The sequence below is a fragment of the Neopelma chrysocephalum genome, unplaced genomic scaffold, assembly GCF_003984885.1.
Source record: "Neopelma chrysocephalum unplaced genomic scaffold, ASM398488v2 Primary Assembly neopelma1_319, whole genome shotgun sequence".
NCBI classification, from domain to species: domain Eukaryota; kingdom Metazoa; phylum Chordata; class Aves; order Passeriformes; family Pipridae; genus Neopelma; species Neopelma chrysocephalum.
The window spans coordinates 1,024,669-1,051,716 of record NW_020897981.1 but is presented as its reverse complement, the minus strand read 5'-3'; positions in this window follow the sequence as shown (position 1 = coordinate 1,051,716).

Below are 27,048 nucleotides of genomic sequence, written 5' to 3'. Positions count from 1 at the left end.
GGGGGTTCCCAGGAACAGCCTGTGCTCCCATGGGATGCAGAGGGGGCAGAAAGAGCAGGGTTGGTCAGGCCTTATCCATGCTCAGCCATGGGCTGTGCTGGATGGCTGCCTGTGCTCTGCCAGCCCTCAGCTTTGGGCACAGGGCAGTTCTCTGGGCCCCTCAGCTCTTAGCAGGTGCCAGGGAGGCCAGGGCATGTTGGCTTCTCTCTGTTTTCATGGAGCCTCCTGGTTCCAGTGAGACAAGACCCCCCTTTGCCAGCCTTTGTTGGGCAGTTCGAGGCTGCACTTGAAACGCTGCCTGAACATCTGAGCCCTCGGCAGAGCTTCTGCTCCCAGGCAATTGGCTTTGACCCCTTGTAGCTGTAGGGCATCACTCTGTGTCTCCCAGAAAGCCTCTAGATAGAGCTTGAACTCCTTCCAGCCCTCCTAGTTTTTTTTATATGCCTCAGCTATTTGCTTTCCTCTCCATTTAGGACTGAGAGCTCCCACTTCCTTGGACATGGTGTTTGTACAGCATCTTTTTGTGTCACTGGGCCTCCTCGCAAAATGCTTCCTGAGAAGATGAAACCAAACACAGGGTCAGTCTAATCTGACCAGAGGCAGGATCTTCACCTGAGTTAATCACCCTGGGCTCCTCCTGCAGCAGATCAGGGGTATGTGCCAGAGTATATCAGACTTATCTGGCCTGGAAGTTTATTTTTCTCTGCAGTGAGTGCAAATGAGACGGGAATGAGTGGCCCAGCTGGTGAGATGAGCACTGCAGACATCTAAAGCCAAGTGAGAAGATTTCTAAAGCCAAATGAGAAGATCTCTGCCCAGGTGTCTGAGCACACCCCTTCTGCACACTCATGCCCTGTGCACATCCAGGCAGGGCAGGAGCTTTTTCCAGGAACCATGGAAAGTTATCCACACCTTCAGAGGGGAGCTCAGCAGCAGAGGATTGATTTTGCTGCAGGGCTCTGAGCTAATAGATGTCCTGCTCTCACCCGCTGCCATCCTACATGTCCTTTATTCCAGAGGCACTGCCAGCCTTCCCAAAGCTAAATGTTTTCTCACTTGCTAGGGAATATCTGAAAGGCTCTGTCTGATGGTCCAACTCAGCTGTGGGACAAAGCCTTGGCTACAGGGGAAAAGGGTAACAGTGACCTTGCCTATGACATGGATAATTAAGGGAGTGAGGCCTGGAGAAGCACAAGGAGAACGACCTGAGAGTGTAAATATGAGCACCAGCAAGGGAAAGAGCATGGAAAGGGCATGAACCTGAGAAAGGAGGTGGGTGTGACTGTGAATTCATGTGCCATGGCCACGGCTCACCATGGGTGTCCTCCTCCACTCACACCCTCTTTGATCAGGTCCCCCCCGACCACGCCAGGGTGCAGAAGAAGTGGGATAATAAACGCTGTGGATCTGTCTTGGTGTTGGAGGTCGGGCAAAAGCTGCCACAGGTGAGTTCTTGAGTGCAGCTGATCACAGGTGAAGCTCCCAGGTTTGCTTTCTTCCAGGTAAACTGCAAGAAAGAGTGAGAGGTTCCTTTTTTCCTGTCACCTGGAAGCAAATGTGCTGGGAAGAGGCCGGGATCAGGGTGATGGAGGTGCTGCACTTCAGGGACTTGGACTGCAGGGATCTGGAAAGGAATTGCCCCTCTGTTCTGCCCAGGTGAGACCCCCCTGCAGAGCTGCCTCCAGCCCTGGGGAACAGCACAGGGAGCACATGGAGCTGCTGGAGAGAGTCCAGAGGAGGCACCAAGAGGATCAGAGGGATGGAGCAGCTCTGCTGTGGGGAAAGGCTGGGAGAGTTGGGATTGTTCAGCCTGGAGAAGAGAAGCTTTCGGGTCACCTAATTGTGGCCTTCCAGTGCCTGAAGGAACTGACAGGAAAGATGGAGAGAGACTATTGACAAGGGCCTGGAGTGACAGGACAAGGGGGAATGGCTTCAAACTGCCAGAGGGCAGGGTTAGATGGGATATTGGGAAGAAATTGTTCCCTGGGAGGGTGGTGAGGCCCTGGCACAGGTTGCCCAGAGAAGCTGTGGCTGCCCCTGGATCCCTGGAAGTGTCCAAGGCCAGGTTGGATGGGGCTTGGAGCAACCTGGGCTAGTGGAAGTTGTCCCTGCCCACAGCAGGGGGTGGCAATGAGGTGGGCTTTAAGGTCCCTTCCAACCCAAACCAGTCTGTGATTCTATGACTGGGATCACTTTTTATGGGGCAGAGATGCTGAGTGGGGATGTGGTGCAGGTGCCTGTTCATCACAGGTATCAGGCCATGAACAGCCCTTCCCCTGTTTGCCTTTTCTCCAAGTGAAAAGGAAAGTGCCAGACCATTATACCAGAAGGCAGCCTAATTAAAGCAGATAAAAGGGAACAGTTTCATATGTACAGCAAAAGCTTAGCTGGAAGGACTCATGGCCACAAGGCATGCCCAAGGATGTGGATTTAGCAGGGATCAGGAGAGGGTTAGATCTGTAAATGGGTTAGATGAGGTCCCTGGTGGCCACCCTTGGACAGGATCACACATTTGCCTTAGCCAGAAGATAATCCTGCATTCTTTGGGCCATAAACCAACCACTTGCTCATGCTCTCAGAGATCTAAAGGGAAAGGGATCCCTGCCTGGGAATGTGGGAGAAGTTTTTCTGGACTCTGGAGGTGAGGTCAGGCAACAGCCCAAAGAGATGCAGCTGTGATGGTACCAGTTCAAACTGGGAAAGAAACAAGAGAGTCATGGAGAAAAGAAGCAAACTGGAGTGTCCCACTGGAGAGAGGACCTGACCAGTGCTTCCCTGCATCCATCAGGTGCCCCAGCCTTGCTGTGGGATCCCAAGGCTCCCAGCTCCTCTTTCCAGAGAAAACTGGTTGCTGGCTGAGATGTGGAGAGAAGAGAGCAGGAATCTGCTTCTGACTGTGGAAAGCAGGAGGGAACAAGGAGCAGGAGCTGGTCTCTGAGCAGGATGTGGCTGTCCCAAGCAGGGGGACTCTGGGCAGGGTGGGAAAAGCCTGGGTGGTGCAGGAGGACTCAGCCCTTTGAGGGGGGACAGGGTGATATGGGTGGGAAATTTCAGCCATGGATGCAAAGCTCAAAGAGAGGGAACCCCAGTGGTCAAAGAGGGATGGAAACACCCCTGGCACAGAAGTCAGGCTGCAGAATTTTTGCCTTGTAGCTGCTGGTGTCGGTGCCCATTTGTCCTGCTGTCTCTGGGAAGAGCCCTGACACATCCTCCTGGTATGTCTGGGACCCTGGAAAATCAGTGCTGCCTTCAGATCCCACAGCAGAGCACAATCCCAGCCCCAGCCCCACTCCCACAGCCCCTCAGGGGGGATGCCCAGAGATCCCTCCAGACTGGGCAGAGTCAAAGGGCACCACCAGCCCCAGCCCCAGGGAAATCTCCACACAGAAAGGGCCACATTACTGAGAAATCCATAAAAACCCCTTTCCAAACACAAACAGACAGAAGGTTCTATGAAAGAGCTTTAAAGAACAGAGGAAGGCACACTAATAACTCTTGGTGGGAGCCGTGACCTCAGCGATGGGAGCATCAGGCTGGCTCTCGGAATTGCAGGGATTTTCAAAGGGACTTGAGTGTGGCAGGGACCCCCAGGCATTCCAGGGAGGGGGGAGATGGGAATGCTGAAGTTTGGGCTGCTTTGGCACGGCAGCCTCTCTCAGGGATAAAGGATCTCTTTCTAATCAGCGGCGCTGGGACCCGGCAGAGCACCCGCAGAGCTGGGGCTCCCAGGGTACATTCTGAGCATTGAATTCACACACCAAACAGCCACCAAAGGGAAGGGAAAAAACCCACTTCATAGAATTAAACCGAGAGTGAAGAGGCACAGAGCCTCGGCGTTGTGAGCTGGGGAGTGCTGGAGCCAGGCAGCTGGAAAAGAGGGAACGAGGGGGTGGGGGGAGCAATTGCGGTAAAAAACCTGGAAAATTCATTTTGAACGAACTCGTTAGAAAGATTGCAGCCCCGTCCTCAGAGGGGCAGAGGAAGAGCTATTGTGGAGAGCTATTGTGCTGCTCAGGAAGGACTCGGGGCTGCAGTGGCAGCAGACTCTGGGAGGCCGTGGCAGGGCTCCAGGGCTCTCTGTGCTGGGAGTGTTAAGCCCTCCCAGGCCAGCAGCTCCAAGGAGCAGGTGGATTAGGACTTTCCTTGGCTGCAGGGTAACCACACGTGGGGGATTTGTCCTTTGTGCTGGCCAGTGCTGAGCCCTCCCGCTGGCAGACACAGAGGACACCCCTTTGCCACCAGTGTGGGAGTGTGGGTTTGATCCAGCAGCTTTTCCAGCACCCCACAGGCACGGGGGCAGTGGCAGAGGGGAAGAACAGAGCAGGACCCCAACGGGAGGCAGTTGTTCCAGCTTAACCTGCAGGAACCAGGGCTTTGCCCCAAAATCAAGCTAGTGCTTGTTTTCCTCCTTTTTCTCACAGCAAAGCTCTGAGCCAGGAGGGTTGGCAGCTCCCCACACTGCTCTGAGCTGCCTGCTCCAGCAGACTGAGGAAAGTGGAGATCCATCATCCCAGACCTCTGCTGTTCATACTTGGGTTTGGTTTGGACCCCCAAACCACTACAACCTGGCTGCCCTTCTCACTTGGGGCTGCAAGGCTGATTTAATTTTCTTTTTCATTTTTTTTTTTTTTGGTGAGGTGTCCATGTCTATCTCTGGTTTTGATGTGTATATGAGTATTCAGAATATATGCATATGCATTCCTATACGTATAACATAAGAGTATTCAGAAAGGCTGTTTGTGCCAGACCAGGTCCCCTCACGGGCACCGGTGTCATGAGGGCTCTCCTTTTGCCACCCCAGGGCTGCTGAGCACCCAGGGGTGCACCAAAGGAGCAAAACCTCCTTGCATGTGGTGGCAGGAAGACAGGACATTTAATTCCTGTCTCTAGAAGGTGGTGATGTGGTGGGGACCTTCCACTTCACCCGCCAGCAGTGACCTGTACACAAACAAACCCCCACACCAAGCGCTGCCCGTGCCCTCGGCAGTGACACGGAACTCAAGGAACTGTTCCCATGGCTCTGCCTTCCCGCAGTTCCAAACAACCTGCAGGTGAGGAGCACAGCTGGCAGTGCAGTGTGATCTGCCCTCTGCTCTCCTGGTGTGGTTTATAGGGGCAATAAACGGGGGAATGGGGCTGGTTTTAGTGGCCTGCTGCTCTCTGCCACGAGGTTTCTCACCGGGGGCAACTCAAAACATGCTTTATGTGGCCACGTGTGCTGGCTCCTCTGTGCAGCATCGTGAGGAGGAGATCTCGTGGAGGCAGCTGGGCTGGGAGCACATGGAACTGTCGCTGAGGTTCAGTGCAAAACTTTATTGCCAGCAGAAGCTGCAGAGCAGCCGCTGTTGCTCTGACAACAGCGCGGTCCCCGGGCGAGCGGGTGTGAGCTCAGCCTGAGCTGCACCACCGTGTCACCAGCACCACCAGTGGGGGTTTGGAGGCTTTTGCTGATCCCAGCAGATGATAAGGTCTCTGTCCTTATGGATACCCGGGTTTTGGAGCGAGCCATAGCTCAGGGGCATTGAAAAGCTCCAGTACCTGGAGTAAAGCTCGTTCTGCAGGGGGGCCCAGCTGCCAGCTCAGCCCCACAGTGCTGGGTCGGGCAGAAGGGACCCTGTCGAGGTCACCTAGACCTGGAGCAGGTCTTTGAGGACTCCTGCCTCCCACCCAGGGTGCCCTGCTGGAGAAAGGGAAAACAAACACAAAGATCTCAGCATTTGGGACCATCATTCCTTCACCACCTGGACACACTGCCAGGTCATGTGGAGCTTCCTGCCAACCAATATCCCCACGTCCTTCTGCTCAGGGCTGAGCTCATCCATCCTCTGCCCAGCCTGTACTTGCAGCCCACAAAGCCAAATGGATCCTGGGCTGATCCCCCAGCGTGGGCAGCACATGAGGGGGGATTCTGCCCCTCTGCCCCCTCAGGTGAGACCCCCCTGCAGAGCTGCCTCCAGCCCTGGGAACAGCACAGGAAGGGCTTGGATCTGCTGGAGAGGGTCCAGAGAAGGTGAAGAAGATGCTCCAAGGGCTGGAGCTGCTCTGGAGCTGGGAGAGCTAGGATTGTTCAGCCTCGAGAAGAGAAGGCTCCAGGGAGACCTGAGAGCCCCTTCCAGGGCCTAAAGGGGCTCCAGGAGAGCAGCAGAGGGACTTGGGACAAGGGAAAGGAGTGTCAGGACAAGGGGAATGGCTTCCCACTGCCAGAGGGCAGGGTTAGATGGGATATTGGGAAGAATTTCTTCCCTATGAGAGTGGGGAGGCCCTGGCACAGGTTTCCCAGAGAAGCTGTGGCTGCCCCATCCCTGGAAGTGTCCAAGACCAGGTTGGACAGGGCTTGGAGCCACCTGGTCTAGTGGAAGGTGTCCCTGACCTTGCCCATGGCAGGGGATTAAAACTGGATGGTCTTTAAGTTCCCTCCAACCCAAACCATTCCGTGATTCTCTGATTTCCATTCAGTTTTCCTTCCCTGCAGACCTTGATGCTTCCTCAGCACGAGCAGGGCCTGACACAGAAAGATGGGGAAGCAAATTCCAGCCTACCTGCTTTCAGCCACATTGGGAATGGCTACAGGGATTAATCCTCTCTGGAGCGAGGATGTGCCGCTGGGAATGTCATTAACAACGTGCTCATGTGCCCTCAGTGCTGACGTGGCCACTGCCCATGTGGGGGACAGGAGGCAGGAGGGCCTGATAGCGACTGCCTGGGTTCCAGGAATGTCATTTCCCTTTTCCCAGGGGACAGGAGGCAGCTCGGATGACAAATGTGTCAGCACTTAGTCAGAGCAGTGCTGGCTCTGTTACATGTGAGCCTGTGAGACACCACGGCAGGATTTTGGTGTCCCAAGGATCTGGGCCGTGGGACCCCCTTGGAAACCTCAGCTCTGAACCAGCTGTGAACAGACAACTAAATGTTTGAAACAAACATCTAAATGTTTGAAAAAACTGATGATATGCATGTGGCAGGAGGCTCTGCCCAGGTCAGAGGGAAAGGGAAATGTGATGGCAAGACCGAGGAAGAGAACAACAAAACATCCTGCACTTGGTCATAAAGTTTGGGGAGAATAAAAAGCCAGGATGAGTCCAGGATGAAAGGACTCATCTGATTGAATTGCAGCATGGACGTGGCTCCAACAGAGACCTGCTGAGTGGACAATTCCCTTGTCCTCAGGTAGGTCAGGCAAACCATCCCCTGCTCCTTTGCTGACTGGGGAAGCCGAGTGTGACCAGCAGAGCTCTAGCCCAGCATTACACACAGGAAAAGCAGGATGAGATCCCATCTTATCCTGGAGCTGGCAGGGAGAAAAGGGGATACAGGAGCAGCATGTGGGCTGCCTGCCCTCCCTGCCACCCACCCTGTGCCACAGCTCCTGCCAACCCCCCGGAGCCACGGGCTGGGCTCTGGGGTGCTGCTGGCTCTGCTCCAGGGAACCTGAGCACCACCCGCACCTTGACTCCAGCCCTGGCCCCTCTGCCTGGCACTGCAGCTCCCAGAAGGTTTCTCTGTCCTTTCAGCACCATCCACGCTGCTCCACATCCAAATATCCATGGAGACAAGACATCACCTTCGCCAGCTTCCCTGCGCAGAAGACAGTGCCCTCTCCACTCTGGCAAGAGTGAGCCGCACATTTCTGACCTCCGGGCTCAATTACTGCAGCTCATTATATCTGGGAATGGAGCCAAGCAGGCTGAGAAAGCTTCCACTGGTGCAAACTGCAGCAGCCTGTGTGCTCAGACGCCCGGGGGCTGTGATCCATCAGCCTGCAGCTCCTGCTTCTTCACCCCTATTCCCAACAAACCCAGCATCCCTGCCAGACTCCAGCCCAGGACCTGAAGAGTCTCACACTTGCTGAGAGCAGCATTATCCCAGCAGCAGGATTCCCAGCTGGCACGGCTGGGGCTGAGAGGAGAGAGTAAGTCAGCAGACAGCTCTTCCCAGGGAAGAGGCACAACATCCATCTCTCCTGGTGGACTGTGATGTCTCTCGCTTGGTCTGGAGGTCTTTTCCCTGGAGATGTGGCTCACTGCTCTCTGTGTGGGGTCAGGCTCCCTGGTAGAAAAGAGGAAGGCACCAAGGGCAGAGGAGGTACCCGAGAAGGGCAGAGTGTCCCTGTCAAGCTGTGGATCCTCCCAGCCAGAGCAGCCACCTCCCTGCTCCTGGGTCTCTGTCGACCTGGGAGAGCAGGACCCACCACAAACCCTCCTGGGCTGCCCTCTGGGATGGGGATGGTCCAGGTTGGATCTGATCTCCCATGGAGCTTGGCAAGAGGATCTGGATGCTCCTCTTTGATCTTCACAAGCCTGGATACCTCTCTGCCTTCAGCTTCACCTTCCTTCTGCCTCCTGCCTTGGTCTCTTCCCACAGGCTCTTCCGCTGCCCTCGTGGGGAGATGGGCGCACACATGGAGCAGGGGTGCAATAACAACATCCCTCACACCCCTTCCCTCCCCTCTCCTTCCTCCCCTCCCCTCCCCCAGCCTCACTAACTCACTCTCCTGCTAGTTTATGGCCAGAACATTTTGTTTGCAAAGTGCTGTCAGATGCGACATTAAGAGGCGCCGTAAATCAGAGCACAGGGGCCTCTCCAGCCTCCGCAGATGAAAACCTTTTATCACAATTTGGATCTGTTTGCACTGGTATGAAAATTATGGCTCCAGTTTAGCATCAACTTCCCATTATTCATGTCCCTGTGAGCAGCGCCTGCTAAATTGGATTGTTTCAAGCCTCCCCTCCCTGCTGGCCCCGAGAGCCTGGCAGAGCCCACCCGGCTTCCCGGCCGCACCTTGATGCCTTGTCCTGGCGGGATGAGAGCTGGGAAGGAGGCTGAGGCACACACTGTGCATGCTCCTGGCTGGAGGAGGGGTTGGGAGTGAGGAGAAGAGGGATGCCAGGGAAGATGCAGATGCTTCTGCATCAGCCTGACAGCACCTCCAGCTGAAACAGGCACAGTGCCCGCCCTGAGCTGCCACCTCCAAAGGTGCCTCGGCTCCGGGCACGTCCCTTCCTCTGCTCCTCCACACCCAGGCACTTTCTGGTGAGTGTTTGGAAGAGGGAAGAGAGTTGTTGGGTTCAGGAAAGAGGGAAGGATGAGGCAGAAAGCTCTAGCAGAGGTGCAAAAGGAGCTCAGAGGGAAGCGAGTGATTTTCAGTCACGCTCGAATCCTTATTATATCATAAAAAATCAGGAGGTGCCTCCACCCCATCCCAATAAAAATGCCAGGGCAGGATTCCTTGGGCATCCTGGCCAAGCACAGGCTGGTTAACACAGGTTGTCCCAAGGAGCCTAAACCAGCACAGCCTTTGGGGTGTGATGAAGGGCTTATCTAAGCTCTCCTGAATATCTGCAAGTGCATCTCACACCAGCACCACTGTCCTGGCAAAATGGAAAGCACTTGGTGTGTTGGTTTCCACCTGAAACGCCGAGCTTTGTGCCAATGAGCCACAAGATTTTCTTTGAAACAAATTCACACAGATAACACAGAATATTCTGAATTGGAAGGGACCCACGGGGGTCATCGAGTCCAACTCTGAAGTGAATGGTCTCTATGGGGATTGAACCCACAACCTTGGCTTTATCAGCACCATGCTCCACCCAACTGAGCTCGTGCCAAGAAATTTAGGATAGAAACCTCCACTGAAAGGTGGTAAGAGGCACTATCAAGTCCTGGTGGGAAGTGTTGGATGTTCGTGCCAGACTTAGGCTCCACAGAAAGAACAATTAAAATTTCCCCTGAACACCATTAGCTGGAACAGTGTGGAAGGATTGTCCAAGGGGATGATCCCACAGAAGAATCCTGTGGAGGGTGACACCATGCAGGGAGGGTTTGTGGTGGTCGGTGAGCAGCTGGGATGGAGGAAGGCCTGGCCTTGCACACACATGTGATTTCCAAGTGCATGCGAGAGGTGGAGCAGAGCTAATGCACAGTCGGGAGTGAGCAGCCCCAGAGGAACAGCAGTGTGTGTGATCTCAGGAGGAGAAGGGGAGGAAGAGCCTCTCCCAGACGAGTCTGGCAGCCACACAGGTTGGTTGCAGGCAGCTCCCTGCAGACCTTCACTGCTGAGCTGAGGGATGCAGAGCTGTGGGTTTGTTCTCCTACCCAAGATGGCCCATGGCCTCATGTCACTGTGCCATGATGACACCAGAAAACCACTCAGCCACAGCCCAGTGCTGCCCAGGGAAGCTGATGCTGTGAAGAAAGATGAGTCTTGTTACCACAGCTCAGCCACCTGAGGCCCCCACTGTGGGAAGCCCTCACAGACCTCTTAATTTTCTCCCATTGTACAAGGGAGTTCAAGCAGCAGCTGCAAAGACCTGGTTCTCAAGAAATGGTGAGCTGCCACAAGGGCTCTCACATGAACAGCCTTCCTGACACAGCTGGGAACATTTATTTTCTTTTCTTGCACCTCACCGCAATCGTAATTGCAATTTTTATTTTTTTTTTTGATAATATGGCCAGATGCTCTCCAAACAAACCTTGAAATCTGTTGTTGCAAGTCAATAGGTATTTTAATTTTAACTTAATCCCAGTGTGACTGCTCAGGAGGAGACAATGTCACTGCCCAGCAAATCCCTCGGGGGGTTATCTGCTGCAGACAGATTTGCTGGGCAGGTGACCATCCCAATAAATCTGGGGATTTCTTGTGTTTAGGGCTTCTTTATTAACACTCACCCAGTGCTTGGCCCCCAGGCTATGATCTGGCTCCAGTCAAGTCCATTCTAAAGATCCCCATCTCCCATCAGGAGAAGGGAGATGACACTGATAAATAAGCTGGAGATGCTGCTGGAGTCTCTGGTGCTGAATTCTCCCTTCAGAGAGACTGAGGCTGTTCAGAGCAAGCCTGGCTTTATTTCTCTCTTGTACATCACTGATTTGCTACACTGTCAGAGTTCAACAATAGCAGTAATAATTAACCATTTAATCTGAATCAAACACTGGGTCTTGTTTGCTCTTTCTGTAGATCAGATGGAAAACACATGCAAAGATCAGATTCTGATGTTCCCCCAGTTTAGTGTTAAGTGTCTTGACTCTGCAAAATTGCTGGGAGTCTTTCATTTTGCTCTTTAAGCTCGTTAGTCCAAATTAAAAACAGCATTCATTCTAATTTCAGCTGCTTGAAATCCCTCCAAGATCAGTGCTATTATTCTTTCAAATGTCTTGGGAGCAGAACTAACACCAAAAGACATTCACTTGCATTCCTGATGTCCAAATGGTTTAATAAAAGCCACCAGGTTCAGCTTGGTGACCCTGTCATCCACCTTGCCAAGGTGCATGTTGTGGTCTTCCTGAAAGGAGGAAGCTGCCATTTCTGGGGTATTCTCCCTGCCTGACACTCAGTGCTTCTCTAATTGTATTTACCACCTCGGAATTAATCAGCTGTGCTGTGGCTTTGGCTTTTCTATGGGTCATGATTCCCGAATTTTTTAATGTTTGGGTTTAAGCTGAGCTTGTAGGGAGAAGGGATGGATTTCTCCTGGTCACTGGGCTGCTTGGGCCACCTGCCCTCCTGAGGATCCCCCCACCGGGACAGGACCTCCAGAGCTTGGCCAAGCTACTGCTGCTTTGCAGGCCTTTACACCCTGGCTGTGTGACCTGAGGGCCACAAAGAGGGTCTCAGGGAAGCTTCAGCCTCCTGTCAGGTACGAATGCAGTCTCACAAGCAACTCTTTTTCCACCACAGCAAACAACTCCCTGTTATCTTACCAGGCATTTATCTCCTTAGTCTTGAAATGCTCCATCAAGCCTCGTGCTCACCAGGTCTTGCATGCCCAGTTTACAGCAGAGGAAGTTAGTGAGTCAGGCAGAGTTTACAGTCTTTTCCTAAGGGATGTTCAGCTTCATTTCATGAACTAATAAAGCTGGGCAGTGAGAGAGCAGGAGAAAAGCTGCACTCAGGAGTCAGCCCTCAGCAGGCAGCTCAGGAGACACCCCCGACAAAGGCTGAAGTGTCTGTTCACTGTCAGCACTAAACTCCTGCTGTGGGGAGCCAGGAGAGCCCCAGAGATGCCTTTCCAAGCTAAACCCTCCTTCCCTCTCCCCACAGCAGCTCAGCAGCCCAGTAAAGGGTCCTGATGTTGTCCAGCCCGGGGATCACACCCAGAGTCAGCAGCCAAGGCACCGCTGGGAGATTGTGAAAGAGTTTCCCAGAATCCCACACATGCAGCCTGAGATCCCACAGCAGGGAGCCCCTCCCTGGGAGCCATCCATTGCTCCAGGATATTCCATACCAGCTCAACAGGCAGCTGTGGTTCCTCACCCCCTCCTGCTCCCATTAAAGAGGCTTCCTGGCAGCTCCCTTCCCACCACGGGGGAGAGCAGTGAGATTTGTCCTGGCAGAGGAGGAGATTTGATCAGAGGTGGCTCTGCAGCCTTGCACAGCTCCTGAGGAGCTGGAGGAGGAGGAAGCAAGCAGCAGGGAGGTGTTGGAAGGGCATCTGCATTTATTCCCAGCTCGGTGCAAGAGGAAGGAGGGTAGGGGGTGAATGGCAGGAAGGTCTTTTGCTCCCCAAGATGCACCAGGGAAGGTAATTTAGAGAGCAAGGTCTAAAGTCACATTTGCCTCCAAGTCTTGTGCAGTCTTTGGAGAGCTCCACAGAAGATGGAAATTATGAGTCTAAGAAGATATAGATGCAGTTAATACCTATTTTACATGTGCAGTCTATAATATGTTGCCATAGTCTTGAAAATGTTGTGACTTGGAAGCCATAAAAGCTGGAAGGAACATGCTAATTGAGAACACAGGCAGGCTATAAATCCAGGGAAGAAACTGGGGCTGGCAGGAGAGAAACCCAGTCCCAGGGAGAAAGGGAGGGGGAGGAACTCAGCTAGAGAGTCACAAGGAAATTAAAGAGAAAGGGGAAAGAGGGAGAAAACGAGTCTCCTCGGTTCCCCAAGGCTGGCTCAGCCTCAGGTAACACTCCAGGTTGATATTAGAAAATCAAAGGAATTGATTCAAATGGAAGTGCCATTAGAGGAAAGAATTTAGAACAAATTGGTGGCATGAATAGGAACTAATTGCCAGAACCAGGGAGATTCACCCAAAAATGGTACAGAAAGAAAAGATGATATTTCCCATCTCCTAAGTGTGGTACATCACCTATAGCTGAAAATTCTCTCTGTAGCAAAGTGAGGGAAGGTATCAGATGTGACCCCAGGGGTTTTGTGGGGGATTTTTTTAAGGTATAAAATGGGATGTAAAGTCTTACAGAGCAGTAGGTCAGATTTCTTTGTCAAGAAAATAGGTGGAAATTGTAACAAAGACTAGAGCTGTTGGGTAAATGAATAAATAGGATTTAATAGGAAAAAGTCGCTTCAGTTTCTCTGGAAGGAAATTGTGCATCAGAAATCCATTAATGTTCACTGAAGGGATCAATATGTGCACAGGGGGGATCTGGTCAATATAATCTGTTAGGATTTTCAAAATGCTTTTGGGTAATGTCCCTCATCGGAGACTCGTGGGGAAATTAACTTGTTATGGGTCAAAAAGGAAATTCCTCTCGAGGGTAATTCTCCTGGTTGAAAAATAGGAAAGAAAAGGGACAAAAATTCGTGGTTTTTCACAGGTGGGAGGGAGTTGGGCCATGAAGTCAAACGAGGAGCTGGGCTGAAGTGCTCGGTGTGGGCAGGAATGGTTGGGAAGCAGGAGCAGCGAGGCTGCAGAACTCACCGATGGCATAAAATGGGCAGACAAACCAAATCTGACTGTGAGGAGCTGCCAAATATTGTTGTGGGACTGAGTGTCTGGGCCAGCAAATGATCTGGTGACATTCAACTTCAGTGGAAAGCCACAAGCACGGGAGAGAAAACTGTCTCACCTGTATGTGCAGAGCACAGGGAAGGGGCCTTGGAGCTCCAGCACCTGCTTCCAGCCAAAACATCCCCTTGATCTGCAGTGGTGGCAGGACAATAAAGGCAGAGAGGAGAGCTGGGAAAGGAATGAAAAGCAAAATGCACAACATTTTTTGCTGCTTTAGAAATGAAAAGTGGAGCCGGTTTTGAAGGGTTGAAGGGGATGGAGAATTCAAATGTGACACGGGAAAGGCAAGCAGCAATTACTACTCAGAAGTCAGAGTTTTAGAGAAAAGACTAGAAAGGGTATGTGGCACAAGCAGAACTGGCCCAGGACCTGGCACATCAGTGAGAGGGAGGATCACCATGCTCAGTTTGGCCTTTTGCTACTGAAGGATGATCATAGAATCATGGAATCATGGAATGGTTTGTGTTGGAAGGGAGTTTAACTCTTTCCAAACCCTGCCAGGGTCAGGGACACCTTCCACTAGCCCACGTTGCTCCAAGCCCCGTCCAACCTGGCCTTGGACACTTCCAGGGATCCAGGGGCAGCCACAGCTTCTCTGGGCAACCTGTGCCAGGGCCTCTCCACCCTCACAGCCAAGAATTCCTTCCCAATATCCCATCTATCCCTGCCCTCTGGCAGTGTGAAGCCATTTCCCCTTGTCCTGTCCCTCCATCCCTTGTCCCAAGTCCCTCTGCTGCTCTCTTGGAACCCCTTTAGGCCCTGGAAGGGGCTCTCAGGTCTCCCTGGAGCCTTTCCTTCTCCAGGCTGAACACTCCCAGCTCTCCCAGCCTGTCAATTCATCTCTCCCGTACTCCTGGACCTTCAGTGAACCTCTGTGCTGCTGCTGTGTCTCCAGCCCTCGGTTAACTCAGCAAACCGTGCTTCAGCTCAGTGACTCAGCCCTGTTTCCCGACCCCGGAGGTGCTGCTGCCTCAGCCCTGTGCAAACCCCTGGGATGCCACGTTGGGAGCCTGTGCCGCTGTTCTGCAGCGCTGTGTTCCGGGCTCTCAGATCCCCCCGTGCCCGCCGAGCGGTGCCAGCCCTGCCCTGCCCCGTGGGCCGGTTATTTCACAGCACGAGCGAATGTCGCAGCTCCACAAACCCCCCGCCGCTGGATCCGCCCGGTGCGGGGTGAACCTGCTGCGCACACCCCGGGGCAGAGCCTGCACCCCGCTCCTGCTGCTCCCTCGGGCTGGATCCCGCCGGATCAGCCGGGATGTTGTTCCCTCCGCCCCGCGTCAGAGCCGCGAGATGCTCTAATAGCTGTTGGCAACATCCCTTCCCTGCCTCCCATTTCCGCGCTCCGCTCCCACCAGGGACCGCCCGCAGCCCCTCTCCCAGGCTCTCCGAGTGACCCGCTGCTGTTCCCGCCTCCCTCATCCCCGCTGCTTCCCAGGCAGCCCCAGCCCTCCCGCTGACCCCGCGCCCCCTGGCACATCGGGACCCCAATCCCAGGGCAGCTCCGCGCTGACTTCACATCCTCGCTGGCACAAAACAAACCCCGGCCTCGGAGCCTGGGAAGTGCCTGGTCGCTGTAGCCGCAGGGCATTTGTGTTGCAATAGCGTTTCGTTCATGCTAAATTAATCTGCCTGTGAGTTCAGGGCTGTTGGTTTGGGGGAAACGATGCTCTTGGTCCTCTCCCTCTGCTTCCCCTCCCAAATCCTGAGTGGAATGAGGGGTGTTGGGGTACCCACTCCGCTCCCGATGCTGGCCAGGCAGAGGCACGGGGAATGCCCTGGGGGAGGAAACGGGCTCTGCACCGGGCATTAACCCTCGTAAGGCAGGGACGCTGCAAGCTCTGGCTGCCTCCGAGGTCCCTGGAGCACCCGGGAAGGGGCTGAACGCTCGCCAGGGATCCGCGGGGATGCTGCTGCTGCTCACGTGGTTTCCTCCCCATTTCCAGCCACCAAATTGCATTTCCTAGAAGCAAAACATACATTAAATAACTCTCGGATGTCAGAGCAAGTGACTGCTGTGGGGGATGTTCTGGGAGAGAGGAGGAGGAGCAGCTGGTCCGTCCAGGAGCAAGGAAAGGGGAGGGGATAGTGGGGGGCAGAGCGTGGGTTGGGAAGGGGCTGGGGGTGGCACTGGGGTGGAGGAGGTTGAGGGCAGGGGCAGATGTCCTGGAATGGACGTGTCCTCTGCTGGGTGACCAGCCCACAGCGTTGGATGCCTCATTGCAAGAGTCTCTTCCGCAGGCTCTGGGTTAGGGAGCTGCAGGAAGCGTTGGATGTAAACACTCAGGATCTCGGATTATAGATGCCAGCAAGGCGTGATGGGTCGGGAAGGTCAGTTGGCGCTGCCATCCTTCCCCGGCAAAGGCTCCAGGGCAGTGACAGGGGTGGGATGATCCGCGTGTGCCTCCAGCTCGTCCTCTGCTCCCGCTCCGAGCAGGAAACAACGGCCGTGCCAGAAGTGTCCCGGGGGAAAGTGAATCTGACGGGGCTGAACGTATGGACAAATCCCAGCAAATGTCTGCTGCCTTCCTGCAGAGGATAATGACATGTCCTTGGAGTCCTCCAGCGACGATCCCAGGAAAGCCAAGCCTTTGAGAGCCGAGCTGAGCTTGTCCTCGGGTTCCTGCTCTGAATTCCCACGGTGCCATTTATCCGAGCACGCTTCAGGAAGCATTTGGAAATTCCCACAGGCAGCAGCAGCACTGCTCCACCACAGCCTGCACTGTGTCCTGAGGCAGGGGCAGGCCAGGATGGGGGGCTGCTCACACGGATGGGTGGGAGACCACCTCCAGATCCATAGATTCCCGCTGTGCCCTTGCAGATGTGGAGCAGGTGAATCCTCCTGCTTCCCTGCTCCTTCCTCACCACGTTCAGGCAGGCTGTTCCCACCTCAGCCCTCCCAGCAATAAATCAGGAGCTTTTATTTTTCCCCAGGTGGCTTTTGTGTTTCATTGCTGTTTGATTCTCCTTATTGGGAGCTATACAGGCAAGCGCCCGAATTTCCACCACTGCAGCACCTGGGGGGCTGAGGGGAAGGCAGGGCAAGGAATCTGGTGTGGAGATGAGCAGCTCCTACCTGGAGTGCTGCATTTCCTTAGGAGGGTTTGCCGTTGTTTAAGAGAAAATTTGAAAAGTAATAACCTGAGCAGAGCAGAGGGAGAGGCCCCTGGAGGCAGCTGAGCAGCAGGGAGGGAGCCCTGACGATGTGCATGAATGAGAGCAGGGCAGGGAGGGGCGGCAGGAACAAAAGAGGGAGGAGGAGATGGAGGGGAACATGTGAAAGAGGCCACCTGGGATGGGTCCCCGACAGGCTCTGCAGTGCCATCCATGGCTGCAGGGCCTGGGGCAGCCCAGCCTCATGGCTGCAGCAGGAACACAGAATTGTTTAGGTAGGAAAAGACCTTTAAGATCAACAAGTCCAATCCTTCCCCCAGCGCTGCCAAAGCCACCACTAACCATGTCCCCAAATCCTGCATCCACACATCTGTTAAATCCCTCCAGGAAGGTGACTCCAGCACTGCCCTGGGCAGGCTGTTCCAGTGCTTGACAACCCTTTTGGTGAAGGAGTTTTTTCCTAATATCCAACCTAAGTCTCCCCTGACACATATCCTGAGGTGCCTTGTGCTTCCTCCTTCGTGGGCTGAGCAGGACAGAGGGGACAGCTGCCCTCTGCATGGCACTGCCCCACCACAGACAATCCCACCCAGGGAACCACACCACCACTTGCTTCTGTCCCTGCTCCCAACCCCTGCCAAGGTCCTTCCTGCAGGATCTGCTCCCTGTCCTTGTGGAAAGGCATCTGCTTGGGGAGCCTCACCTGTGCCCCGAGGGCTCGAGTCCCGCAGCACCTGGAGCACAGGGAAATGAGTTCCCATCCCCCTCCTCCAGCATGGCCAGCATCCAAGGGAAGGGGCTGCTTGGAGACTGTCCCAAGGCGCATGGAGAGGGATAGGAAGGAGGGAGGGGATGTCTTCCTGCACGGACCCTGCCGCTGGCCCTCGGCTATTGTGCTGCTTCCTTCCTTCTCCCCGAGGGCTGCAAAGGAGCTGGGCTTTATCGGGACACTGAATGGGATCAGGTAATCCAGGCCACAGCTGCTTCCTGCTCCGCCTGGGACGTCGCTCCCTGCGCGGGAGGGAAGGAGATGAATAAGACGCTCTGCGGCTGAGAAACCCCGGCGAGGAACAGCGTGTGATTTCACTCCCCCACACCAGCCAGAGCACAAATCCTCCTTCCTGGGGCTTCCTGCTGCCTCTCTCCCACCCTGCTCCCATCAGTTATCCCAAACAGGGAGCAGTCGGCTAAAACCCTGCTAATGGACTTCAGCGGGAGCGCAGTGCTGGCTCTAATTACCCGCCTGACAGCTCCTCTGTATTGGCCAGGAACGAGCCTGTCGTTTAAGAGGTGTGGGACCCCCTCCCCCATCTGCCTGGGGCCTCCTCCGAGCGCTCCCTGCACCCCGTGGGTTCCGGTGCTGGAGGAAGGGTGGGTGAGTGGGATGGAGACCCCATGGCTGGCTGGGAGCAGGAGATTTGGGAGCAAGGAGAAGCTGTACCGAGAGTCAGGAGAGGGTGGGTACCTGTGCTGGCAGCTGTCTGGAGGTGGGAGTTTAGCCCTGGTCTCATGCTATGGGAGGTGGTCGCAGGCAGAGAGCTTGGAAGTGGGGGCATGACCCAAAAATGAGATTTCTGGGGCTTGGGTAGCCCCAGGACCACCAAGAAGGAAGGGGGAGCCAAGAGCCAGAGTGGCCTCCAACACTGACCCTGTTTGAGCAGGGACCCCGGGGAATGGAGAGGGCTGGAGCCTTGGCTTGCAGGATTTGGGGTGGCTGCAGCATGGCCCTGTGTCCCATCCCATCCCAGCTCAGCACACAGAGATGTGCAGAGGAAAAGTGAAGTTCCACAGCCCAAGGGAAAGCAGAACACTCCACGTTAACCTGGCTGAACATCACCTCTGGATTTAGCACTGGTCTGCCTTCATCCCAGCAGAAGGGGAGTGCAGCACACGAGGCCAGGAGGGGAAGGATGGAGGGAGCAGAGAAACAAACCTTCCAGCTGCAGGAGCACCTGCAGTGGTGGAGGGACTGGTGGGTTTTCCTCCCCACCAGAGCTGCCCACAAGCAGCCCCGTGGTAAGCTAGAGGACAGCTGCTGCTTTCTAGTGGGCTCATGGAAGAGCCAGGTTGCCTCCAGGCTTGTGAAGGTCAGCCAGGAACAGCATTTTAATTGCGCTAAAAAGTCTTCACCTCCAAAAAAAATCAGTTGTTAGCCTGCATCAGAATGAGAATAGAGCCTTTCAAGACTGTTCCAAAAGAAAAGAGACACCACAAATAGTTCAGGAGTCAGGCCATTCCTCCAGGCCATGGGAGAGGATAGTTTATGGCCCATCCACCCAGTACCCCAGTCACTGGGCAGGGAAGTCCCTCGTGGAGACCCCCCCACTTCTGTTTTGCAGAGATAAACCCTCTCTAACCCCTCTTGCTGGGTTAGAGAGGGACAGGCAGCTCCCACCAGGGGTTGAACTATCTCCACACTTAGGCTGACAGCCTGGGCCACCAACAGGGAGTGTTTCCAAGATCCTCCTTCCCCAGCCACAGCACCCACCCCTCAGTCTGAAGATGTGTGTCAGTGCTAAAAGCCTCGAGAAATTCTTGGGAAGAACATTCCCAAGTCAGATTGCACAAAACACAACCACCCTCTTGGGGAGTCGTCTGTGCACAACCTGAGCCAGAAAGGTTGGGGGAAATCAGAGAATCCCAGAATGGTTTGGGTTGGAAGGGACCTTAAAAATCATCTCATTCCACCCCCTGCCATGGGCAGGGACACCTTCCACTAGACCAGGTTGCTCCAAGCCCTGGCCTTGGACACTTCCAGGGATCCAGGCTTCTCTGGGCAACCTGTGCCAGGGCCTCACCACCCTCACAGGAAAAATTCCTTCCCAATATCCCATCTAAGCCTGCCCTCTGGCAGTGGGAAGCCATTGCCCCTTGTCCTGGCACTTGAGGCTCTCATCCGAAACCCCTCTCTTGGAGCCCCTTTAAGCACTGGAAGTCTTGTATAGGCATGGAAGTTTTCCAGGAGCCCCAGTAAATGCCTGTTCCCTCCAGCCCCACCCGATGCCCTGCTCTGGGTGCCTGTTCAGTGCTCACTGACGTGGGGGCATCACCCAGAGCCCTTCCGTGTGCCAGCCTGGGGTCCTGCTCCTCCCTCCAGCCTCAGGGCCCAGGTGCAGGCTGGGTATTTTTATCCCATCCCCGATGGATCTGTGCATGGATTCAGCGTTGTCAGATGATTTTCTGCCCGTTTCTTCATGTAGCTTTTTTTTTTTCCCCATCTCCGAGGCAGACAAACACCTCCCTCAGCCTGTAATTGAACATCTGGAACTATAGATATGGTCGCTGGTTCTGCTCAGGGAGGGATCCAATTGGGTTTAATGGATTACGTTGCCTGCTGTCGGTGCTGTCGCTGATGTGGGGGCTCCTCCAGCCGCCGTGTCCGGGCGGGATGGGATCCTGGAGCAGTGCAGGGCTGCATGTCAGCATCTCCTCTGTGCCTGAGCCACGGTCCAGGGCTTCCTGCGCTGGACTGGGCTAATGCTCCCGCATTGTGTCAGCCGTCCCAGGAGCAATCAGCGGAGTATTTAAGTGCCATTGTTTTTCCGAGGGTGCTGTTTTGTTCAAGGGTCAGCTTTCCGGGTCAGATTCCTCTCAGGAAGGTTGGGCTTTGCATCCCTTTGTCTGGCTGCGTTCTTCCTAGAAGGACTGGGGGAGTTGGTGCAATGTATTTCACTCTTTTTTTTTTTTTTCCTTCTCCGTTCCTTGTTCTCTGCCTCTGTTTTTCTACAGGACTATTGATCTGCAGCCCTGCGGGGTGTTGGGGGAACATATGGGAGTCCCTGTGCTGCCTGTTGGAAAGAGCACTTGCTTTTCCCCAGCTGTGCCTGTATCGAAGCAATTGTTTTCCCCTTCTCCTCCTTGTTTTGGGTTCCTTCCCACCCCATTGCCACGGGCTAAAGAATTGCTTCGCCGCCCTCGTGAAAACTTCTGTGGCCGCGTTAATGCCGTTTGAAGCGTTGCCATAATGTTTGTTTAAAAACATATTAATTAGGTTTTCGGTAATTGGGGTTTTTCAGGGCTCTCTCTCACATTGTTCTGCTGCTATAATTTGTTCTATTGATCTTCCCGGAGATATAAGAGGGAGCCAATCCGCGCCGAGGCTGCGGCTGCCGCTATTCGGCAGCGTTTGTTTACGCGCCGGGCTGGTGGCCCGTGCTCCGATGAGCACGGCCGTGTTCTGACTCTCAGCCCGCTCCCATCACGGCAAACCGGGCACATCCCGGCAGCCCATCGCTTTTCCCTCCCTCCCAGCTCCCCACGGTTGGTTCCCGGAGCGCGCAGGGACGCGGCCGCCGGTGCCGGTGGGCAGCCGGCGCGTCTCGGAGCATCGCCCTCGCTCCCGCAGACCCGGAGACACTGTGGCTGTGTCTCCTGCTGCGGCAAAGCTCGGCGATGGGTTTCCATGGTAACCCCGAGGCTCGTTCCCCGATTCCAGGTTTTTCAAAAGGGAAAATTTTCGTTTCCATCAAAAGAGCCTTTTCTGCCGGGAGACCCAGCGCCGCCTCCCCCAGCCAGCGCCGAGCCTGCCAGCTAACGAGCCCGGCCCGGGGAGCCGGGTGCCCGCAGCCTGGCCCCTGGGAAGCTGTTCCCGAGGGCTCTGCCCTCGTCCTGCCAGGGGAATCCTCACCCAGCGCCCGCCGCCAGCGGGGCCCGCAAAACTGAGCTGACACGGCACAGGGTCCATCGGGAACCTCTTGCTCCCTCCATCCTTTCCCCCTAGCATTTTCCATTTATTGATCTATCTGGCTGGGTATCCCAGTGCCCGTGTGTCCAAGGACTGGGATGGGATGGTGGGTTTGCAGTGAGCCCCTCTCTCCAGCAGAACTGAGCTGATGTGGCACAGGGTTCATCAGGAACCCCTCTCTCCCTCCATCCTTTTCTCCCAGCATTTTCCATTTCTCTCTCTACCTGGCAGGGTATTCCTTGCCCACGTGTTCCTCTTCAGTAGGGTCAGGGTTGGGTGGTGGTGCATCCTCAGCAGCCACAGCAATGGGCTCCTCAGGAGCCTCTCTTTCCCTCCACCCCCAAAAAGCTGCTTTCCCCGACATCCCCCATTGTTTGGATTATCCAGCTGGGTACCCCCTGCCCATATCCCTCTTCAGCAGGACCAGGGTGGGATGGTGGTGCATTCTCAGCCCCCTCACCCCCCACCCTGGCAGCAGCAGCTGCTCCTTGCATCCCTTCTGTGCATCTTCCCACCTGGCAGTCGTGTGGCATCGGGCAGAGATGTGACCATTTTTCTGCCAGCAGACACAATGCATTCCCAAACAATAGCCATTGCACAACTCATCCCTGCATTTAACAGAATTTTACTGGCAGAAAAAAATCTCAGTGACTCTATAAATCTTGTTGCTGAGATAAGGAATGTGCATCCAGAGCCTGGCGTGGAGTAAATCCTGCCCAGCTCCAGGACACACGAGGAGCATCCTGTATCTCACACCTGCCTGGGAGACCAACGGGAGATTTATGAGCTCAGAAATGAAGCCACCACACTTTGCAAAGGCTCCACATTCCCTGCCCTGCACTGGGACACTCCCAGTTGTCAGGCAGACGGAAAATGAGATTTCCCAGACCAGCTGGCAAGATCCACTGGGCTTTGCAGGGTTGAAAACTCCCTGGCTTTTGGCAATTCTGGGCCAGTTCTGCCACGTTTGCATTCCACAGAGAGACTTCAAGCAAAGTCTGAGTGGATGGGTCTGATCCCTATGGTCCCACATGTCCTTAGGGCTTCTGAGTCTCAGCATGGCAATTGCCCTGGATCCAGGGATTTCTGGCGGGACCACCAGGACTTTTGGATGTCCATGAGCTTGTTTTTCTGGCTTGTCTCAGCAGGGAAACATCCAGGAGTGTCCCCTCCTCAATGGCAGCAGTACATCCCTGGGTCAGCTGCACAGAGGGGGAGAGCTCTGGGAAACACTCCTTCCCAAGAGTTAACAATAGTACTGACTCCATTAAAAAAAAAAAAAAAAGAAGCTCCATGGAAAGAGGTTATGGAGGTGTTCTGAGGTCCCTACCTCTGCCACAGCATCCCTGGAGCTGTGGATCTCAGCTCTGAGCAACACGGGCAGGCCAGGAAAGGTTTTGTGGCACAATCCTGGGAGCTGCTACCCCCTGCTAATATAATGCATTGCAGGCATAGCCCATCTAATGCTTTGCAATCCCAACAATGCTGCGGTTTGTCCTGTGGCTGAGAAAACATTCTAATTTCCCAATTTTCCCAGCCCAATATCTCCCCTTTGGATACAACAAATGACTGGAAATCTGAGCCCTCCCACCAACCATCCCAGCAGTGAAGACCTGAGCTGACCCACGGGCTGGGTGTGCTTGTAGGTAAACTCGGGATGTAAACTTGGGATATTCATTTGGGATATTCACGTGGAGAAAGGTGCTGGTGTGTGGGGAGGGATGGAGAGGGAGCAGAGAGGTGTCCAGAGGCGGGGATGGTGCTCCAGCCTTGCTGCTCCCATGTTACAACTGCTGAAGGGGAAGGATGGAGGACAAAAGACTGAGTGAGCGGCAAGGAGACAAAAAAGAAAGTGTCTGGATCCAGGAGGCTTTGGGAAGGTGAACAGGGAATGGAAGACACCTCTCTGACCCCAGAACCATTTCTTACTGAGAGTGGACATGGGTAACAACCAGATGCTGGTGCAGAGCCTGAAATGAGTCCAGCCAGCACTGGAGCTGAGCCACGGTGTGGGAAGACTTCTCCCTGTGCCAATCCTAGGGAAGGGAGGGTGTTTCCAGGCACTGCATGTACCTGTGGGAGCAAAAAGCCACAGGAAAGGTAGAGGTGCCTGGTATATCAGCTGGGAAAGAAGCTTGAGGCAGGTCCTCTCTGCTCAGGGACACGGGATTCGGAGCGTTTTTTGAAATAGGATTACAACCAAGAAATAGGACTTCCTAATCCATTCTCTCCCTAACAAAAATAAGACTCGGTGAGCTGCTCAGGTCAGGAGAAAGCACTAATCCCTGCAGCACCCCCATGCCGAGGTCTGGCAGACCTGGGCTGCCTGGGAGCAGCTGGAAGAGCCCTGGCTGCCTAAGGCAGTGGGAAGGCAAAAGCCCTGTGAGTGGGACAAAGCTGCAGCAGCCAAAGAAGAAAATCCCATGGGGTCATGATCCTCTCAAGCAGCCACTTGGAGCTGGGCAGGGGGCACATGGAGCTGAGCAAACTGGTGTGGGTGAACCCAGAGCCCCACACAGTTCCTGGGCAGCCTGCTCTTCCCACAGGGAGGATGGGGTGATGTCCTGCAGCTCCTTGTGCTGATGGGGTGGTTAGAGTTGTTGGGAGCACTGGAAAGCCAACCCCAGGGGGAGCATTGCTGGGTAGAGGTGTGGGAAATAGTACCTGGAGTGTCCTTCTGCCTGGGGCTGGAGAGCAGGGGCTGAGCTGGGGATGGGCAGGGCAGTGCTTCTGGCCTCCTTCACGGGCTCTATGGTTCCTCCTGAGCATGCCCTGAAGGGGCAAAGATATTTTTCTCTGCTTTTTACTGCTGAAACCTGACCCTGTCAGACACTGAATCCAGGCGAGAGTCTCCAGGGTCTTATTTCAACCCTCCCTCTCCACCCTCAGCACCTCCACTATCTGATGCCAGGCAAATGTTCCCAGGCTCCAGGAATCCTGTGCCTCTCTCAGCCCCATCTCTGATCCCACGGTGCTGCCTCTCCTGACCTCCCTGCTCTGCTCTCATCCCGACCTGCCAAGGGGAAGCGCAAAGTGTGCAGAGAACGGAGGTAAGATTAAAAATCCCCACAGGTTCAAGGGCAGATGGGATGGAAGAGGAGCCCACAGAGGGTGATTAACAGCATGGTAATGATGCCTGGCCCAGGAAGTCCCTGAGCTGCAATTTGCAGGAGGATGGGGGGTGATTGGAGGGGAACATCGTGTCTGCTTTGCCTGCTCTTTTTTCCTCTTCCCTGGCATCTGCTCTGGGCTCTGTAGGAGAGAAATATCGTGTCATCCAGCCTGTCCTCTGTCCTACTCAGCAGCACCACACAAGAGAGATCCCAAAAACCTCCTGTGCTGGGAGGAAGAAGCAGATGAATGTGAGGATGAGCATCATCCCCAAACTATGCTCACTGAGAACCCCCCACTGCCCGAGGCTGCAGTGGTGACAGGACCCAGCACCTGCCAGGGCTCCCTTTCCCAGCACAGTTGTGGGGAACAATCACTAAAACCTGGGGTCTTTTAATGATCTTTCTTATTTTATCCCAGATCAATGGTCCATCCATCTAGAGATGGCCCGAGGGTTTGTGTCACTGCCTTTGTGCACTCCCTGCATTGAAGCCCTGATAGGACATCCTGGCCTTGTCCATTCCCTCAAACACATCTCTGAACTAAGGTGCACTTTTTTGGGGGGGGGAAATAAAGAGTTAAGATACCAGGAAATGGAAACTGCCCCAGGCCTGGGATGTGGTGGTTAATTGCCCTCTAAACCTCTGTATTTATTCCAAATTTACAGATATACTGCTTCTGGCTCTGGACCTGTTTTTGCTTTAGCTCCTAAATTAGAGTTTTATTCCCCAAAAAGCTTTTAGAGACTGTACAATTTACCCTTTCCCCTCCATTTTTTTAAGCTGATCACCCTGGAAGTGTCCAAGGCCAGGTTGGACAGGGCTTGGAGCAACCTGGGCTAGTGGAAGGTGTCCCTGCCTTGGGATGGGTATCCCATGGCAAGGAGTGGAATGAGATGGTCTTGAAGGTCCTTTCCAACCAAATCATTCTGGGATTCTACAATCCAAATTCCTAATTCACCCACACTCACTTGGTTGAGCCTTGCTGAGCAGCCAGGGGTGGGTTGGGGCAGTTTGGCAGCGATGAGAGAGGGCCTGTTTCCATTTTGGTGGCAGTGCATGGACAGACTGGAGGCAGGATGTCCATCAGAGGTGCTCAGGACCACGTGTGGGACGATTCCTCCCCAGGATCCTGGCAGCCAGGCCGGCTGGACAAGGTGGTCCACGTGGTGCACCCCAAAGGTGAGGGTCTTGCAGTGCTGCTGTTTGACCCAGGCCTGAGTTTTGCCTTTACAAAGCCCCAGATCTGGCAGGGTGAGCACGGGCTCGGTTCCCAGAGCATTTTGTAAGGGCAGATGGCTCGGAGGCAGGAGGCACAAGTGTCAGCACACGCTCACAGGGATGGATGGGGGGAGGCGAAGCTGGAGGAGGTTTCAGGGCAGAGAGCAGCTCCTGTTGCATCTGCCACTGGAATCCCCTCCTGCCCTCCTCCACACCCTGCAGTGCTGACCTTTTCCTGCTCTTAGACTTGTCGACACAACCCGTTAAGTGAACTAGGAATGGTTTCCCGCTGATCTATGAAAGGTTCTTGGGAATGTCAAATTTTTTCTCCTGTTTGTTGCTATTTTCCGCCCAGCAATTAACTGCATTTCAGTGAGTCCTTCCATTTAGCAGGAGCTGTTGTGCTGCTGCTAAACCTGCTAGGGCCAATTTGACCTGGATTATGTTTGAATACACGATCATATTTCTGTCAAATTTGCAACAGCAAGCAATGCGCTGCTTACTCCACATTCACCCCGGTTCCACACTGGCTGTGAAAGGGCAGGCAAGATGGGATATGGCAGGAAGTTTGCTGGGGAAAAGCAAATTCCACCACATGCTCTGAGCAGCTAAACCATCAGAGAGGGTTTGTGCTGGGGTTGTGCTGGCTCAGGGCTCTGGATGGTGGTGACATCTCTTATGTCATCAGCAAAACCTGGGTGGTGCAACCTCCTCAGTGCCGTTATACTGCAACATATGCACCACCAAAAGCTCTTCTCCAGGCACCAGGTGTGATGAAATCACAGTATTTTGGCTTTGCTGTAGAGCAAAATCATCCAACAGATGTCAGAGTTAGGGAAAGGCCCTTAGGCCAAAAGCATCCAACCCTCCTTTCCCACTGAGGGGTCTCCAACCTCTGAGCTGCACAATGTCCACCCTCCCAACAGCCCTGCTTTGGCTCAGTTCCAGGACAGCATATTCGTGGAGAATCATCCCTCATGACCTGAGAGATCCCAAACATTTCCTGAAGGCTCTGGGTTGCTACAGACATCCTAGGAATTCCCTGTGTGTATCTCACCTCCCCACACATGTTTACACACCTCACACTTTGCTTGGTCTGCCTCCCTCAAAAGCAGGTGCCAGGCCACCCCTGGAGGGATAATGAGGTCCAAGTCCTCCATCTCCACCCTCCC